This window comes from Lactuca virosa, chromosome 5 (assembly GCF_052849685.1).
Source record: "Lactuca virosa cultivar CGN04683 chromosome 5, Lactuca_virosa_CGN04683_v6, whole genome shotgun sequence".
In the NCBI taxonomy this organism is placed as follows: domain Eukaryota; kingdom Viridiplantae; phylum Streptophyta; class Magnoliopsida; order Asterales; family Asteraceae; genus Lactuca; species Lactuca virosa.
Window position 1 is genome coordinate 356,982,790 of NC_136430.1, and position 21,096 is coordinate 357,003,885.

Sequence of the window (21,096 nt, forward strand, 5' to 3'; positions counted from 1 at the left end):
GAGAGCTTGGATTAAAAACAGGGTTTGGCGAAATCATATCACTCTTCTCTGCATTCAAACGAGAATCGGAGAACTCAAAGAGGGGTACATCCATTCCTGCTGGGGTAATAAGAGATGTAATTATGTTTTATCTAAAGCCGTTGGCAAATCTGGGGGACTCGTCTCTGTTTGGGATCCAAAATGTTTTGAAGTTGATGTTGTTATTACGAAAAGGAATTATATTGTTGTTACATGAGAATAAAACCATGTGCGATTTTATCAATGTTTATGCCCTACTAGAGCAAATTTAGAAAACTAATTTATGGAAGGAGATTTGTAATCTCGTATCATCTGAACAAGAGAAAGCATGGATTATTTGTTGCGACTTCAACGAAGTCGGAAAACCGGAGGAGCACAAGGGATCCGCGGTTGACTCTAAAGGTGCACATGAACTTAATCAATTTATCAATTCGTTGGGTTGGATTGACCCCAACATCAGGGGTAGGAGATACACCTCGATGACTCGTGACAGGTCAAAATTCAGCAAATTGGATCGTTTTCTCCTCTTGCATAGGTTTTCCCAAATATGGCCTAACTCGAGTGTCATTGCACTCACAAAACTACACTCTGATCACTGTCCCCTTTTTTCTTAATTCGAACTGTCTTGACTTTGGCCCTATCCCGTTTAAAATATTTAACTCTTGGCTGATGGATCCAAGTCTAGAATGTTTGGTTAAAGATAACTGGGACAAAGAATCGGTTGTGTTTAACGTTTTTTCCAAGATTGAAAGATTATCGAGAAAGCTACAACACTTAAAAAGTGAAATTAGGGAATGGAGACGTAAAGTTGTGGAGAATAACAACGTGGATTATGAAACTCTTAAAAAAATCGTTGCCATTAACACCATTGCTGAAGTTGTCCAAATGGATGCTTAATTGATCAAAGATAGGGGTAATTGTATGTAAAAGATTCAAGAGATTGACATGTCACGTCTCATGGATCTTAGACAAAAGTCTCATTGTAGATGGATTTTAGAAGGAGATGAAAATTCTATTTTCTTTCACGGGGTGCTAAATTCAAATTTGAAATATTCTAGAATAAATGGTCTAAACATAAGTGGTTCATGGACCACTTGCCCAAACAAGATTAAATATGAAGTTTTCAGGTTCTTCAAGACTAAGTTTGATGAACCGATCAAAGATAGATCGTGGATTCATAATGACAAGGTGATGAAGATTATGGATGCTCAAATCACAATGTTAACTAATCCTTTTTCTCTAGAGGAGGTGAAAGATGATGTGTGGAGTTGTGGTAATGAAAAAGCCCTAGATCCGGATGGGTACACTTTTGCATTCATAAAAAAATTATGGGGAATGATTTATTCAAGGCCGTCAAAGTGATTTGAAGAGAATGGTATCATCAACTCTGGAAGTAATGCTTCCTTTATCATGTTGGTTCCTGAAATGGAGGATCCCCTTTGTCTTGGTGACCTTAGACCAATCAATCTTATAGGGTGTGTGTATAAAATCATTTCTAAAGTTCTTGTAGAGAGACTTAAAAATGTGATTTCATCGATCGTTAGTAAAGAGAAATCTGCTTACATTAAAGAAAGAAACATCATGGATAGTCTACTCATGGTTAATGAAACGATTACTTGGGCCAAGAAAAGAAAAAAAGAAAATATTTTTCTTCAAATTTGACTTTGACAAAGCGTTTGATAGCATAAGTTGGTCTTTTTTGAAAAATATGATGATGCTTATGAGGTTTTGTGACAAATGTATTTCATGGACAATGTCTTGTATCTTGTCCGCCAAAGTATCGGGTCTTGTTAATGGAAATCCTACCAAAGAATTCAAACCCCAAAGAGGAGTTCGTCAAGGTGATATGTTGTCTTCTTTCATCTTAATCATCGCATCAGAGGTTCTTAGTGCGGCAATCTTCGAAGCGGTTGAAAAAGGTTTATACAAAGGTGTTATCTCTCCGACAATGGACCGAACCTCTCCATCTTTCAATACGCAGATTACGCGGTCTTTCTTGGCGAATGGTCCAAAGAGAATGCTCTTAATCTTATTCGCATCCTTAGATGTTTCCATATCACCTGCGTTCTCAAAGTCAATCTTTCCAAAAGCAACGTGATGGGTATCCGGGTTAGTAACTTAGATATATCCTCTATGGCTTGCCGGCTTAATTGTGGGGTTGGGTCCCTCCCTTTCTCTTATCTCAGAGTGCCGGTTGTAGCCAAAATGTCCAGAAACTCGAGTTGGCTACCCATGATTGAAAATTTTCAAAAGAAGCCTTCATTGTGGAAGACGCGTAACCTATCCTTCGGGGGTAGATTAATCCTTTGTAAGAATGAGCTTGGCAGCCTTGCTACCTACTTTTTTCGCTCTTCGGGCACCTATGGGAGTGATTAAACACCTTGAAAGTATCAATAATAATTTTTTTTAGGGTGGTAGTTTGGACAACCGCAAAACAACTTGGATTGCTTGGAAAAAAGTTCAGAATTGCAAGCAAAATGGATGCCTTGACACTGGAATCCTTCATTCCTTTAATCTCGCTTTAGTTGGAAAGTGGTGGTGGCACTTCAAAAATGAAGACGATGCTCTTTGGAAAGAAGTCATCCAAGCAATTCATGGTAGTGATGGTGGAATTGGTCGTGTTAGATCTACTACTAATAGATGTGGTATCTGGGGAAACATTAGCCACTTGCACCTTGCACTTGATCATCAAAACATCCACCTTGCAAACATGTTTCTGTGGCAGAATCAAAAGTGGTGCTGGAGTGAAGAACCTGATGGCCAATTCACTGTTTCCTCCCTTAGGAGGATTATCGATGCTAAAATTCTGACCAAATGTCCGCTCAAGACCGCTTGGAATAAAATTGCACCGGGCAAAGCTAATTTACTCGTTTGGAGGGCACGTTTGGGTAGATTACCAACTCGTACCAATCTTGAGCGCATTGGAGTTAATGCGGGTTCTCTTCTATGTCCCTTATGCAATACAAAACATGAAATAGAAGGTCATATTTTCATAGATTGTTTCACTGCTTTGGAGGTTCGGTCTGCCCTTCATAACTGGTGGATCGATTTTCCTATTGTTGCGACCTCGATTCAGCATGCTTTCACTCCTGACTGTGTTGCTAATAACCTAAAGAAGGAACACACCGACATTTCTGTTCTTTTATTGGCCTTTGCTTGGATGATATGGACCTTCAGGAATGGGATTGTATTTCACAGCAAAACGAAGAACACTACTGTTCTTGTTAGCAAGTTGCCTTCCATTGGCTTAAAATTAGAGCTAGGAGAGGTTGTATGTTAAATTGGGATAACGTGTTTAGATCCAAAGGTTGAATGTATTAATGTCTTATAATTCTATCTTCTCGCTAGCTTTTTCTTTGGAATGAAAGCTTTATTGTTGTTCAAAAAAAAAAAATTCTTTTCTATATAAATACCATATAAAATTAAAAAATTAGGTGGGTCCTAGGACCCCAACTTATTGTAAGTATTACACCCATGACAACAAGCCAATTAGCCTAGCTAATTAGACTAGATATGTATTATCTTGTATTTATCGCATGTATTTATCTATTAAAACAAGTCCTAGGTATCGGAGCTAGCCGATCCTTACCCTTGCTCATGTGATTATAGCCTACTGATTATAGAGAGGAGACATTATGTTTTCTAACACTTTCATGGTATCGGAGCTAGCCGATCCTTACCCTTACCTCTTTAGTCATGTTCTTCTCTGTCACGTCTTCTTTCTCGGCCTCCTTGTTGACCAAGGCAACCAAACGACACCAACCCTTCTTTATCGAGTTGAATTACTTCATGAACTGAAGAAATGTGAAAAAGGTTTAGGTGTGTTTGCGTACATAAACTAACTTATTTTTCGATCTTATTGTTATGTAGTGTTTGGTGAGACCGTAAAATTAACTTATAGTAGCTTATAAACTATTTTATACTCTAGTTTTTTTGATGAACTATTTGAGATAGCTTGGTGGTCTCATCATGGAAGGGGTGGGGCTGAGTTATTTACAATAATAATAATAATAATAATAATATAATAATAATAAAACAAGAAAACCCAACATATTATCTTCTAATAAGCAAAATAACCATTATATTATTTTTGTACAATAAACCATTTTTATATTCTGATAATGCCTAAAACAATCCTTCGTAACCATCAAAATCTTGATAGTCAGTTGCATAGACTACATTGCTTTAGAAAATCACAACCTATTAACATCATTTATACGTAAAAAGGCCATAATGTTATTATTTTGAATAAAAAATCATTTTATGTTCTGATAACGCCTGTAATAATCCTTCATAAACGGCAAGACCATGAGAGCCGATTAATTAATGGCCTATTTGGCTTTAAAAGAAACGACATGACATTATTGATGTCGTTTTAAGCTTACATGGAAAGTATATATCAATGTATAAGCTAATTATCCTATGATAACCTATAAGAGTTTCTTTAGAAGTTTAGAAATCGTTACGTTTTTTGCAACAAGAATTAAGCTAATTAATTTTGTCATTCTTCGATGGTAATATCTAGCTTCTCTTAATCATGTACATATTGTTAATAAAATTCTTGAAAACCTTTTGTTGTATTAATCAACCGATCATCAAATACTCGAATACCTATGCATGTCGGTTTGTATTTTCAAAAATTATTTTATTTTTGATTTGACAAATCTGGTATAATTTTGAAGCACAATAGGTCCACTACAAATATGAAATTGTAAATTTTCTTATTGGACGTTTCTGCTCCAAATTTGGATTCGAGGTGCAATGAAAAAAGAAATAATTTTTTCTGTCACAATTATAAGTATTATAAATTTGCTTATTTGATCGTTTCCAATCCAAAATTTTATAAAATTGTATTAGAGGTGTAATGTATATTTTCCAAGAGACATCTAATCGAAATTTTATGGTCCGACTTCACTTCACATCGTGACTCTCTACAAATAAAAATTTATTTTTTATCCAATATAAAGTCTTGATCATATAAGTTAATTTATCTAGTTATATCATGAATTTTATTTTATTTATTAAAAAACAATGGGTGCTCGGTAAGCAACTAAGAACCAGAACCGGTCCCAAACGGTTTCATATATTAGGAATATAACCGTAACCAATTACATTGGCTTTAGTTCCAAAACCGATAGTTTGGAGCGATTTTGGTTCTAAAGGCAAGTATTGATCTTAATGCCTAGGGTCGGTCTTAAGGAATTAAATATCCTTACAGGCTCAAGACGAGCCAAAAAAATAGCTCTTATCGTTATTATATGTTTTTATTTTTAAATAAAAATATATATAACATATAATAAAAAAAATTGGGCTCTGTACAACTGCTCACTTTGCTCCCCTTCAACGCCCCATGTCAATGCCTACCCTAGTTGTTTTTATGTAAGAAACATATTCATTGGTCTAAAAAAGTATCTCGTCATTCCGATGACTGTTGCAATTCTAGCAAGATGTTTCCAAAGAGGAAAATACGGGGAATAGAGGAGAACATAATGAGTTTACCGTACAAAATAAAAATATATTTTTTTTTAATTGTAGAAAATAATAACTTAATATTTTTACTCATGGTTATCAAAATCGCGATTCGGATCGTACGATCCTATGATTCTAGGTATGAAAAACGATCCGGATCGTAAACGGATCGTATTTGGAGTAGGTTCGCAGGTAGGATCGTAAGTAGGATTGTAGGATCGAGATTTAATCCGATCCTACCTTCCCTTGATTTTATTTTTATTTTAATTTATTTATTTTTTTGCAAATGATTTTTTTTACCACTTTATGTCTTTTACCTTTACCCATTTACTGTTTATCATTTTGTGTTGTGACTTATGACTAATATTTTGAAATTTTTATAACTTTTGAACGAAAAATTAAATGTTTGAAATATTTTTCATATTTTACATTATTCATTAAAATTATGTTTTATTTTGTGGGATCTTAGGATCCCGATTCCGATCTTAGATTTTGATCTTGTAAACCAAAAAATTATCCTACGTAGGATCCCGATCTTGACAACCATGGTTTAGTATACAAAATAACAATTTAATACTTCCTCCGTCGCAAAATTATTGTCCACGTTTGACTTTTGAAGTCTTTCAACGTCAACTTTGACCATAAATAACTTTATTTGTGTTATATAATTTTTGATGAAACTTATAACAATGAAAATACATTTAAAAAACAATCTATTCATATATCTTGCATAAAAAGTTATATAACAAAAAGTAAATTATTTAAGGTCAAAGTTGAACAAAAGAGATTTAAAAAGTCAAACGTGGACAATAATTTTGAGACGGAGGGAGTAACTTTTTTTGTGAATAGGTTGGATTTTTTGTGAATAGGTTGGATTTTTTGTGAGCGTCAGGTTGCTCACCGCTCATGAGAAAGCTAAATCAAATACATAATAGTAATTTTCAATTCTTTTGTTGAATGATGGAATACCTTTCAAGTAGAGATTCAGGATTCACACGATACCAAGCCAAATTTGTTCTTTATGCTCATCATACACATCAATTTGCCAATAAATGAACCTCGTTACGGCCTCTACAATCCACATGCTGTCGCTACTTTTGACATTCCTTTACATCGTATTGAGCTAGCTTCAACATACAACAGGTAGGCTTCAAGACGAATTTATACTTCAAACTCATAACTCATGCTTTCTAAATACATCTCGTAATCATGCATAAGAGCATCCACAATGCAAGTAGTATAAGAGTTGAATAGGGTGATGACTAGGATTGAATAAAAGTTGAATGGAGTGTGGGTGATGACATGGAATAGAGTTGAATGATCATTGAATGGTTCAATAGAATAAATAAAGTGGTGATTATGATTGAAAAGGTGTTTAATGGGTTGTGGGTGGTGTTGTATATATGTTCAATGGATGATGTGACAATCCATTGAACTCTATAGATTTTAATGGATTGTGGATGCCTTAATCATAATTATCTTACACTCGTTGATGATTAAATATGTGTTCTATTGTAGGATTAACTTTTTTCCTTGAAGTTATTAAATGTAGAAGATTTTAGAAAGTTCAGTTATTACATTTTATTTGATTGTTTCTTGTTTTTCCATACTATATGTTTGGCGCCATGGGTTCTTCGGTTTCAACCACAGGATTTTGTCGCCGGCTGTTTGTTAATATGCTCCAAAGGGAGGTTTTGTTTTATCGAAACCACATTTCCCATATTTATCTTACAGAGCTTGCATCCAACCATTAGAAAGCTTGTTATTATAATGAAAAGGGTAAAAAAGATAAGATTACAAGGATCTTAGGACTCCTACTTAGCACTTCAATTCCCTCTAAATCCTTGCTTACTTTCTTGACAATGTGGAATGCTCATAATCAAACTCCCTGATAATTGGTCTACCTCTTTTGAAAATTATAGGACTTGATGCCAAAGGCAAAGACAAATGCAAATAATAGGGTGAGTCCAACATGCATACCCGCAACTACACCCATAAAACTTCTCTCAAATCCAAAATATCTCTCCAAGTAATCTTTTACAGTTTCACCATTCTCAAGCATATCTTCAGAGTCTGCAAACTGTGAAGCAACCATACCATAGAGAGTCCAAGCAATCGGACAAGCCCAATAGTACCATCTCCACCAAATAGGTATCCTCTGTTTCCAAAATGGAGAACAAGAACATATGTGTAAGTAAAGAAAAGATTGTAAATCTCAAATTTGAAGCAAAAATGTTGAGGATTAATGGAGCTTACAGGTCGTGGGATAATAAATCCAGAAAAGAGATTCCATATTCCATAAAATGAGGCAGACACAATGGCAGCAATTGTGGGGCTGGGTGTCATGGCCACAGCCATCATGCCATAAAAGGTCATGTATAGTAATGAGAGGTACATGAAAAATAAATACCAAAAGAATTTGGCAAATGTCCACTGAAATCCAATCATTGCATACACTAGGACACCGTATACTAATGTTTGTACAAACACGTATGGTAGTTCCACCAGAACCTGCAAAAAGAATTGAATAGCAGGTTAATATTTATAACAAATATTGTTGAGGGTTATCTAGTAAACGACTGTTTCTTTTTTGCTTAATGGCTTAATAGGTTAAGCACTTAATCTGGACATCTATACATGGTTGTTTCTTTTTTACTTAATCTGGTCATAGAGAATGACCTAAAGGGCTTTTTTCCTCCCAACTCCTCTCATGTTAAACTTGATGAGTATTGCTAAAATTGATGAATATTGTGAAAATTGTTTGTTAGAATGTAAGGGTAAACAGTCATTTAGTCTCATTAAGACGGTTTATTCGTTCTAAAAAAGGAACACAACTTATGTATACAACACGTTATCCAGACAGACGTCATTACTTATTAAACTACTTAACCCATATAAGACGTAACTGAAAAAAGAAAAAAGAAAGCCTCAAAATACCTGTGCAAAAGCATATGATAGGGGAGAATACATTCCTGCAGCTTTTTCTCTATAAAAGACTGTCCTCTCAACAGCAACCACTGGTTGCACGGATGACGAATTTTGGGTCCCAATAAAAAGAACAGCAGCATACATAGATCCCATTGCATTAAGCAAATCTTGTTGTGAAGTCCTGAAATTACAGTCACACGAGTAAATTAAGAGAAATAGAAAACCAAGTTGAGATGTATTCAATTTTATTACTCTTAAATTATCTTACCTTTTGCCACCTAGATCCCAGAACATTGTCCCAAACATCAATCCGATTCCCAAGCTGAATAGAAATCTTACTGCAGTGTAAGAAGTATTTCGCCAGTATGACAGACGTTGTTTCCATAGGCAAGCTATGCATTGTGTGAAGAAAGACTGAGAGTATTGAGTTGGGAAATAGAGATCTTTTGATCCAGAAGGTGGTGTATTCAGCTCATTAATAAGAGCTTTATTTCTCCTATCAATAAGTATAAGACATTACAAAAATCAAGAAACAATTTAATGAAATGAAAGTATTGGTATTGACTAGTTGACTTACTTGTAAAGTTCAGAGTTTTTGTAGACTTGTGTGAAATCAATTCCAAGAGCCATTTCTTGTGCTGAGGCACTTACTTCTAGCATCCATGTTGCGGGGTTATAACCGTCTTTGATTTTACTTATTCCTTCGATATCCTAGAATAGTCATGGTGTATCACATATTAAATAAAGTTATGCAAATTGTGTTTTTTATTTAATTAAACATGTTAAGGATAATTACCTCAAAATACTTGATCAAATGGCAGGAATTGCGACCGACTGGTCCGACATATAACTCTTCTCCTCCTCGTTTGATCAGAAGTAGCTGCAACCCATATATAAATTTTAGAATTCTCATTCAGGAAGTAAACTAATCACGAATGTATTAATTTTATTATCTTCGCAAAAAGAAAGAGTATTTTTAGGTGCTCTTTGATAAAACTAAACCATGTAGTGCTGAATGATTCTAACCTCTTAATGATTAAGAGAAGATAGGGTTCGTAAACCCTTTAGAGGTCGTTCATTCATAGGCTTTATCAAACGCACTGAATGCTGACCGATTCAGAGGTGACGTCTGAATGGTTCCATTCAGAGGTTATCAATCGGCCCCAATCTATTTTTTAGATTTGATAATGATTCAACTTGTAATAGCCTTACTTCTCAAAGTCTGGTCCAACCGACTCAATAGCAGTTTGAACATGCATCAGTTTGGCCGAATAGAAAAGTGTGTCACTTATGCTTCCATCATTAAGTTAATAGTCAATATTATATTATTTTATAATATATCCTTAATTTTATTATATATACCTCATCAAAAGCTTCAAATATGTCGATGCTAGGTTGATGTATTGTGCACACAACGGTTCTACCCGTGTCCACGGTGTTCCTAACAGTTCTCATCACAATAGCAGCCGCTCTAGCATCAAGACCGGACGTTGGTTCATCCATAAATATTATAGATGGGTTAGCCACCAGCTCAACCGCTATGGTTAACCGCTTTCGCTGTTCGGTTGATAGTCCATTTACACCTGGCAACCCAACTAGCGCATCTCTCAATGGAGTCAGTTCCACAAGTTCCATAACTTCACCAACAAACATCTGCACATGTTGTTTTACTATTAAGTGTAAATTACCTTTAGTTAGTTTTTTTTTTCTTCCGGTAAGTTATGTATAAGTAAAGTGGTTGAATGAGTATTAAGATCTGTGTGGATAATGGGCTATGTACATAAGATTTGTTTCTTTTCTAGACAGAATAAACCGTCTCAATGGATGTAAATGATCATTTTACCCTTGCATTCCATTTTTTCATAATATTCATCAGTTTTAACGTGAGAGGAGTTGAGAGGAAAAAAGAAGGGAAAATAGGTAAAGGGTTAGTGTCTTAAGTTAAATAAGTCAAAATAAACAGCCCTTGAGTCTTTTAGTAAAAAATGATCAATATATTCCTTACCTTTCTAGTTTCAGAATCAACATCTGCTGGCAGTCTTAGCCAAGCAGAGTAAATTAAGGACTCATGCACCGTGACATGAGGTGAGTGGATGTCATTTTGTTCACAGTATCCTGAAATTCGAGCGAAAGTTTCCTGCTTCTTTGGGTACCCTGAAATGACAATATTACCCTCTACATATCCACTTGTTTTCCTTCCTGCCAGCACATCCATCAAAGTAGTTTTACCAGCACCACTAACACCCATTAATGCTGTAAGAACACCTGGTCGGAATGCACCACTCACACCCTTTAATAACAGCAATCGGTCTTCAACTAATCCTTGCTCTTTCATTTCCTTTAATGCCAAAGTTCATTAGTTTCAATCAAATATGATAAAGAATTTTGATTAATATTAAGAAGTAGGTACTAAAACAAGTTTATAACAAGTGTGTTTTTAACCACCTGGGGCATATCAACTGAGTATTTAACATCATCGAAGGTGATACAATGTGGTTCAAATGGAAGAATCATTCCCTTTTTCTTGCTCATGGAATGTAACTCAACAGCTGAAGGATTTTGGGTTTCGTTTTCATCTAATATAACAGTTTGATGTTTCTCCAAAGCTGCATATGTGTTCCTATTTTGTTAAAGCTCTATGAATTAATTCATAACTAACAACAAGGATGGATACGTACGATTGAGAAAAGTGAGGGCTAGCGTGTATGTAAAGTTGAATAGGAACACATATCCAATCAAAGCTGCTAGTGCAATCCAATACCAATATGCATATGGGAAGAATCCTCTAGATGTTATAATCCTCACTCCTAGGGACTCTGTTGAGTTAGGCAACACCTGTACTTAATGTTACAAACGGTTAGCTTGAATGAATACTAGATACTCTATAACACATATGATATATGGAAACTTGATTATTTTACTTAAATGACTTACTCGGTTCCAACTATGCCCAAGAAACTCATTGACTACAATCCCATTCATCGCATACATCATTGGTGATGACCAATATCCTCAAATCCACCAACTCTTGATATCATCTTTAATATTGAAAAAAAAAAACACATTTCTTAATCAATAGTCTGATGGAAGTTTTTCTTTAGTTTAAGAGTATGTTTGGTGGGATGGAGTGAAATTGCAAAAGAATGGAAGGATGGTGGAATGAAATGACTTAAGGTATTTAAATGGATCATTATATTCCATTATCATGTTTGGTTGGCTTGAATGAACGAATGACTCATTCAAGCATAATTATAATGTGTTCATCCATCCCACAAAGGAATGGAAAAATTAACACCCCCTCCCCCATATATATAATGAAAATCAATTGAGCAGAAAAGAATGCTCCTTTCTATTCCTATATGAAAAACAAATATGATTTTTTGACATTTTATTCGTTATAATGCTCAATTTCATTCCATCGTCGATTGCTGCATACCAACGCTGCCTAATATTAGATAGAACATATGTACCTCGTGATAGGACAAAGCCACCCAAGGCAAATAGTATGAGGAGTGCAAATGCACCAAATGTGCTTGCAACAATCATATTTCGACCGAGTGCAGCTATAAAGCGGAACAATCCTTCTGCCATCTGGCTGACGAGTAAGAGTAGTAAATACTGTTTAAAAAATCTGTAAAAAGGAGATTATTTAGTCATATATAATACTTCCAAGGAGGAAAATAGTTAATGTCATTTAATATGAAGTAACTAACCTTTCAACATTTGAATCAAATCCAATTACATAATAAGTAAGAAGAGTCCAAAGAAAAGTTTCAACAAATGTGATGGGAATCTTGATGATCCATGAAGGAAGTGTGTAAGCCCATGAGGGGTAAAACAGGAAATCCCTTTGCTTGTAAAAGACAGGAAGCTTTGCAATGGCCATGGAAAGCTCAGAATATCCATTGAACAACATCATAACTACACCAAAAAAGAGTGCACCCGTGTATATCCCTCCATCTTCCACTGACCTTTTGTGCATTTTGGTTCGGAAAAAGACTGTCATTGTCAGAAAGGACGTCACAAGAAGCTGAAAGTAGGTAAGAAAACAAATTCTTTCAGGTTTTAGAATTAATCTTTGAAACATTTCAGATTTTTTGTTCTTATTAATTCATAAAGTGGCTGAATGAGCAATGATGTCTCTCCAGATGAAGTGTTGTATACATAAGGTCTACCGTTTTCTTTCTAGACTGAATAAACCGTTTCCATGGGACTAAATGGTCATTTTAGCATTACATTCCAACTCTATTTTACAATTTTCATCAATTTTAATGTGACAGGAGTTTAGGGGGAAAAATGGATAGGGACCATATGTGCAACGGAAAAAAAAAGAGTTAGGAACGAAATATGAACCGAGTGGATCAGTGGGAAGAGGCATAAAGAGAAGGTAGGGGCTGTTTAGTAATTTATGATTGTTCTATAAATAGGGTTAGGGCCGGCTCTAAGAAGTTTTAAAAAGCTTTGAGTCGTTTTGTTTTGTTTGGAGATTCTCTGAGTCTCAAATATTAGGCACCTATCATTTGTTTTTAAGCATTAAGTTATAAATAATCGAGTTTATCATTTTGGTTCTATCAAATTGGTATCAGAACAATCATTTTGACATCAACATTATTCACCACCAGAATCACTATTCACTCTACAGTTCATCGGATAATTATCCACAATACTGTTCACTGGAATCACTATTCACATACTATTCATCGGAATTCCTGCATACTACTGTTCACGTGTTTCTGCCCTAGTTGTTCATCAAAATATATGTTTACATGTTTCTGTCCTAGCTGTTCACGTGTTTTGTTCATCAAAATATATTTTCACGACTACTGTTCATCAGAATCACTGTTCACGCTATCGTTCACGTGTTTCTGTCCTAGCTATGGCACCCAAGGTGGATTCAAGCACCGTAATTAAGCTGACCGATCTGGTGGCAGTTTTGGAGTAGCTCCAGACACAGTCAACTGATCATTTTGAGAAGACAGTGCAAGAGTTAGCTACTATGAGATCGGAATCAGAAAAATGATAGGAGATCGCCAATCAATGCCATGCGGAATTGATGGCACTTTTGTTGAAATTGTCGCAACCAGCCCCAACGCTAGCACCACCAATAGTCAGTCACACACTGTTAGACTAAGTTTATGTATTGCATTGTACTTTACAGATGCGGAGTTCGCCGACAAAAGAGGCAAGGGTCTTTGTTTTCTTTGTGAAGGCAAATTTGCACCTAATCATCGCTGCCTCCATAAAACCCTACAAGTCCTGCTGGTTGATGAGGAAGATGTAGACCAACAAGGGTGTTCAAAAATATCTGTATCCGAAATTCTAATCCGAATTATCCGAAAAATCGGATATCGAATTTTTGAATATCCGAATTTTTCTGAATCGGAATTGGTAGTGTTTTTCAGATTTTTCGGATAATTCGAATATCCGATATCCGAAAATTTTGATTTTAATTTATACATTATTTGTTATTTTAATCACATATATGTCTTATAATATGAATGTTAGTAGCTAAAAAATATTCACAATACCCTTAATTAAATACCTATATTACTTCATATGTCTTTCTAATTAAAAAATATGTCTTTCTAATATAAAAACTTCATATGCCTTTCAAATTTGAACAAAATTTCAAATTTTCAGATATCCGTTTTGGTGTCCGAATCCGTATCCGAAATTTTGAATATCCGAAATTTCGGATGCGGAATCGGATACCAAAAATCAACTATCCGAAATTTGGATATCCGAATTTTCGAATATCCGGTTATGAACACCCCTAGACCCACAAAACGATGAGCATGTTCACTTTCCACCTTGAGGACAAGGTGGATTTTCATCGAGGTGGTATTGATATGAACCGAGTGGATAAGTGGGATTAGGTCTACCAGAGGCATAAAAAGAAGGGAGGTGTTGTTTAGTAATTTATGATCATTCTAGTATCTTTATTATTTAGTATTTATCTAGTTGATTTTGGTTTCCTTATGCAGTTAGAGTTTCTTTTTTACGAGTATAGTTTCTTTTTATCAGTTTAGCAGAGTCAATAAATAGGGTTAGGGCCGGCTCTAAGAAGGCAGGCAAAGTTTTGAATCGTTTTCTTTTGTTTGGAGATCACCTAAATCTCCAATATCAGGCACCTATAATTTGTTTTTAAGCACTAAGTTATAAGTAAACGAGTTGGTCAATTTGGTTCTATCAAAACCACAAGCACCATTTATGTAATTTTGTCAAATAAAAAAGAAACAACTACCCCTCCAACTAATTAATTAATTGAATACGTACTTGAAATAGTTTGAAGATGTATACGAATGAGTTTCTCTTCATAAGCAAAAATTCTCTTGAAGTGCAGGCTTTCAAGAGCTCCTTTTTGCTCAATCCATATGTTTTGGTTGTCAATGCAGCAGGATGGCTCTTGTTTTTGTCATATGGGATTGAAATCTCTTCTGCCATTCTCCTTCCTTCATGGAAGGATTCATATGCCTCAGCAAATTCTTTTGCTGTGATAAACCTATAAGGTTTGTTTCTCTCTATCCAATATTGCTCCTGGTCTTTCTTTGATGTTACCTACACAAACATGTGTCTGTGTGTGAGTGCGCGCTTTTACATATGCTTTTTCGGCCAAATAACTTCATGAAAGTCTCGTGGAGCCTTTTCATTTTGCTTGTAAAAATTTACAAGCTTGATCATATGAGGTTTTCATGATTCATTTTGTATATTTTAAATTCTTTTCTTTAATAAGAAACGTATATATACTGTTTAGTTGTTTAACTTTAATTTCAGTTATTTTGATTTGTATAAAATAATAAAATGATATAAACTAAAATTGATGGGACGCACTAGTAGTGAAAAGTGGATATCTTGAGGTTTTTGACTTGAGTTATTTCTGATGTGCCACAAAAACGTTTTACTATTGTAGAGGCTCTTAGAGCATATACACAATAGCAAAAAAAATTCATGTCACATCAACAATCCAAAATGCATAACATATATATATATATATATATATATATATATATATATATATATATATATATATATATATAGGCCCGGTATATATAATAAAGTTTCTTAAATAAGCTTATTTGCGGGTCCCATTACCAAGTTATTAGTTATTGTTGGTGTATTTTATACACTAAAAGGAATAATATATATTAAAAATGATGAAAAAGCTCATGTAAGAGCTTGCAACTACACTAGCTTATTGAAAAAGCTTATGGATGAAAAAGCTACCATCATAGGAGATGAACTTTTTCAAGAGCTCTTTCCCCCAAAAAGCTTTTGAAAAAGCTCCTAAGTTAGTTACACCCATATTTATTTTGCTTAACAAGACGCTGAAAATCATGAAACAAATCTTGAAATCATACTTACTTCTTGCAAGAAGTCAGCGACACCTTTCCTTTCGGGACATTTAAATCCCATCGATTCAAAAAACTCTAGCACTCTTTCACGTGGGCCCTGATACACAATCTTGGCATCCGAGAGCAATATTATGTCATCAAATAGATTATAAGTTTCGGGTGCAGGTTGTAGGAGTGAAATAACAGCCGTTCCTTCAAAAATCTGAATATATTGCCTCAAAGAATTCACAATATGAAAAGTTGTAGAAGTGTCCAAACCGGTAGATATCTCATCCATAAGAAGAACCTTTGATGGGCCCACTATCATTTCACCTACACGTTTTGATCAAATCCATAAAACATGTATCAAATGAGACTCTCTCTATATGTCATTTGAAAGCTTAATTACCTGTAGTGACACGTTTTCTCTGTCCACCAGATATGCCTCTGATCATTTCATCCCCAACAAAGGTATCTGCACAGATATCTAGTCCCAAGACCTAAATGAAACACAAAACATTATTGTTTTGGTAGTCAACAAATTTTAATGATTATTGTACCTTGAGAACATAATCGGTCACCACGCTTGTCTCTTGACCTTCTGTTGCTGCTGCCTAAAGCATCATTGAACAATCACAAATTGTTTTTTTTTTCTTTTTCAAGTTAAGATTAGTGGGTTTGTTTCTTTTTTGACTTAATGAGCTTAATGAATTAAACACTTAATTTGGACATATGGTTGTTTCTTCTTTTAACTGATCCGGAAAGAATGACTTATGGGCTGATAAGCCAAAAAAAAACACTTGCTTACTGTATTAAGATACTAACTCTTTACTTATTCGCCCTTCTTTTTTCCTCCCTACTCCTCTCACATTATAATTGATGAATATTGTGATTTTATTTTAATTTTTTTTTGACATGTAAAGGTAAAATGGTCATTTAGTCTAATGTTTATTCGGTCCAAAAAAGAAACAAACCTGTGTATACAACTCTTTATCGAGACATACATCAGTACCCATGCAAGATTTAATGGAGACGAAAAACAAAGAAACTGTCCCAAAGGCATATTAACCTAAGGTAACTCCTTTAGTACCTTCATGTATATATCAATATCTGTCTCGGGCTTAATATTTGCATCTTTTTCTCTTCTTAACAACTCGGCCAACATTTCTGCAATTTATTATGTCAGTAAAAATATTCACCACAAGGTAAGTAGTGGAAAACGTACAGGTTGAAAGTGTAGAAATCGATAGGCTTGGATAATGCCAACTAACCATAACGTGATCCAACGCCTTGACATCTAGCAGAAAAAGCCAAGGTTTCTCTAACAGTCATTTCACCAATATGAAGATCATTTTGACTGATATAAGCAGATGTTCTCTGAGGCACAAACTCATGCATATCATGTCCATTATATGACACCCTTCCTGACCACTGGTTACAAACAAGAAACAATTTTTTATTCTCTTTTTCGAAAATGACATGAGAGATAGCATAATATAAATTTTCCTGAAAAGAGTATTCAAACAAGTAAACGAATCGTAATTTACTGCAAGCTCCTTGGAAAGCTTCCCAGCCAAGGCTAATAACAAAGTTGTTTTTCCAGAACTTGGAGGACCTAAAAGTAGTGTCATCCTGTAAAGGAATAACATTAATAATTAATATTGTTGATGTTTACTAAAATGGAATGCTTAAAAATTAAAAACGTCATATTTCTTCACCTGCCAGGCTTTATAATTCCACTTAGATCTTCAAGTATAGTGATATGCTTCTTCCTGTTTGGTAGTAAATGGAATATATTCAAGAAAGCCTGTTGAAAATCAGCACGAACATGAGTAGATAGTTGTTTGGTAAATGCAAAAAATATCAATGTGCTTTCATGTATTTATGTATTAGAGTATCCTACTTTCATTTCTCTATATTACAACATTGTACAATTCAGTTCCTTTTCTTATTACAGCATGTAAGATGTGTTGTGCATATAACTCTCCAAAAGTGTCCTTATGGATATAGGGATACTCCAGCAGACACTTATTGGACTCTGTTGCAGTGATGATGTGGGACACTAACACTACTAAAACTGTGAGATATAGCAGGGTGCTATAATAAACAGACAATGAAAGTACATGCTATTTCTAGCAATCGTTTACTGTAAAATATCATGCCTCAAGGATTTCAATGTTGAAGTTAAGGAAACTAGGCAATGATCTGCTGCCTGTAAGAATATCAGCTTCCACGGTCAAATGCTCAAATCTCACTTCAATTGTAGGCAAATCAATTCCCACCCTGAAAGTTCCCAAGAAACCCAAAAAATAAAACCGTCATTTAAAAGAATAATAAAAAATCAAAATTTTGAAAAGTTTTTAATGCTCAAATTACGTGTCAAATCTGTTTCGGAGCTTCAACACAAACTTTTCATTATCTTCTTCAGCTACTTTCACCAGTCTATCGAGCAAATGCTTCCTGTCTACTAATCCAAGATTATCAATAAAAATCTCGTCAGGTGGTCCACTAGATCTATATAGCAGGCCTTTTTTCAACCTATCAAAAGTTGGCAGCTTTTCAAGAACAGCCCATTTCAGAGCTTCTTCATCACCGTCTTCATGTCGATTTGATTGATTGAAAACATCCAACCCACGAGTAGCCTTGTATATATCACTTCCATCCATTTTCACTCACGAACTAAAAGCAAAAACTTCACGATTTGAAATTTGGTTTCACTTGTTTTGTTAAAGCTTAAAAATGCATTATGTATATCTTCTTTTAGAGGAATAACTTTTTGTTTGTTGTGAATAGAAAGGAAAGGAGTTCTCTTTATAAAGACTACAGATATCCAACAGACAATCGTTGGTTGAGATATTTTAGTCACAGTTATCATTCTACACATGTCTCACACTGGCACCCACCACACTCTTAGTGACGTCAATTCTTCTAGAAAAAAAAACATGACTGACACTAAGCTTCATAGTGCTTGAGAATGTAGGAAATGTTTTTCTCGTTTATGCTTTTAGGAAAAAAAGAGATAATTATATGTTTTGCTATAGGGAAATCTTCAGAAAAGTCTCAATATTTACAGAAAAGTTACACTTTAGTCCAAAAAATTTTTTTTGAACGAAAAAGTCCTGGAAACCGGCAAAAATTTGCAGTTTGACCCTTTTTGACCGTTTGAAACCGGTACCAAATTAATTTGGGACTATTTCGTGAACTAACCCAAAATATTGGGACTTTTCTGTAAACAAAAAATATTAGGACTTTTTTGTAAACAAAAATATTAGGACTTTTCTACAAACAAAACCCTTATTATTATTATTATTATTATTATTATTATTATTAAAAATATAAATAAGAATACTATTTTTTGAACTTGTTATTATTAATATTGTTACTAATACATATAAATGCTTTCAAATGAAAAAAAATAATATTAATGACATTGTTTAATGATGGAGGTGGAGGAATGGTGATGTTTTTAGAATTGAAATCATGAATGTTTGCTTGTATATTTTTACTTTGTATATGGTCATTTCACATTTGTTATTATTGTTTTCAATTCAGAATAATAATACTTTACAATTTAAAAAAAGTTGCATATTTGTAAAATTGTTTATAAATAGTTTAAGATAGAAAGATTTCTCACTTTGTATATAAAAATGTTTAAGGTAGAAGGATTACTTTCCAAATCCAACAGATCCACTACAAACATCTACATAGGTAGCCCATAACAAAATTTAAAAGTATTAATTACAATATATTGTTTAATAAAAAGTAACAGAACATGTTTTTTGGATTAATACTTGTATTTTGATTAATACTTTTGAATTATTCCTATTACTTTTTATTAAACAAGATATTGTAATTAATACTTTTGAATTTTGATATGTGCAACCTATGTAGATGTTTGTAGTGGATTTAGAAAATAATTATTCTACCTTAAACAATTTTATATACAAAGCATCACCATCTCCTCCACCTCCACCCTTAAACAATGTCATTAGTTTTTCATTTAAATGCATTTATATGTTTTATTAACAATATTAATAATACAAGTTCACAAAATAGTATTCTTAATAATAATAATAATAATAATAATAATAATAATAATAATAATAATAATAATAATAATAAGGGTTTTGTTTGCAGAAAAGTCATAATATTTTTGTTTAATGAAAAGTCCTAATATTTTTGGGTTACAGAAAAGTCACAATATTTTGGGTTAGTTTACGAAATAGTCCCAAATTAATTTGGTATCGGTTTCAACCGGTCAAAAAGGGTCAAACTGTAAATTTTTGCCGGTTTTCAGGACTTTTTCATTCAAAAAAAAATCTTGAGACTAAAGCGTAAGTTTTTCGTAAATATTGAGACTTTTATGGAGATTTCCCTTTTGCTATATATGAATAAAGACAATGTACTTTTCCTTTATGTACTTTTTTTTACCAATAAGAGCAATATGTAACTTGAAACTTGTAAAATGCTTATAAGATTCATGTTACATACTATCATTATCCAGAAAAAAAATGAAATGTATTTTGCTATTGTGGGTAAGTAAATATGAGTACGTTGTCATTATAATTGTTAAGAAATGTAGGGGAGCGTTTAATCGAAAACATTTATTATTGCGAGAACATTTGAGAACAAATTTGGATCATACAATTTTTTTAAATTAAAATCATCAGATAATATTAATATAAATAAAAAATAAGTAAAAAATTAAAAAAACCCACTAATAAACACCACTCACCACCCAAACAACACCACCCACCACCCGTCACCGCCACCTATCACCACCACCCCCACCCACCACCCACAAAAACCACCACCAGCCATTGCCACCGCCACCACCAACCACGACCACCATCCACGACCACCACCACCACCCATCACCACCACCCCCACCCACCACACACCAAAACCACCACCCACCACCACCCCTACCACCCACAACAACCACCACTTGCCCACCACCACCACACACATCCACCATCCATCACTACCACCTACCCACCACTCACCATTATAACCACTACCCACCACCCACCACACATCACCATCACCCGCCACCACCCACCCATCACTACAAGAATTCATCTCTGTGCCGACGACACCTATACTTGAATTGATAGTAGCACTGTCCTTTTGGATTGCCCTCAAAACTAACAACTGGACATGATGACTTTTGGAGAGAGGTTGAATTTATTATTTGGTTAGTAAATTGAAATAAACGATTTATTAATGTATTATGAAAATAATATATTAATTAGAAATCATGTTATTTAATTAATATTTAATCAGAAATTAATTTGGAATTAATTTTGGGATTAAATGAATTAATTAAAAGTGCAGGGGCTAAAGTGAA

General features: G+C 34.2%; 1 pseudogene across 1 annotated transcript; it reads right to left on the bottom strand.

Moving 5' to 3' along the window:
* Positions 1–7,194: 7,194 nt before the first annotated feature.
* LOC145116623 (pleiotropic drug resistance protein 1-like) lies at positions 7,195–18,512 on the bottom strand (annotated as a pseudogene). Its single transcript, XR_013712230.1, has 22 exons — positions 18,123–18,512; positions 17,909–18,029; positions 17,465–17,553; positions 17,294–17,378; positions 17,018–17,177; positions 16,837–16,913; positions 16,307–16,360; positions 16,156–16,246; positions 15,778–16,079; positions 14,692–14,973; positions 12,129–12,445; positions 11,886–12,046; positions 11,350–11,453; positions 10,861–11,250; positions 10,421–10,753; positions 9,778–10,068; positions 9,212–9,295; positions 8,993–9,126; positions 8,684–8,911; positions 8,425–8,596; positions 7,744–7,998; positions 7,195–7,645 (listed from the first exon to the last, which is right to left on the bottom strand). The product of XR_013712230.1 is annotated as a pleiotropic drug resistance protein 1-like (transcript).
* Positions 18,513–21,096: the final 2,584 nt, after the last annotated feature.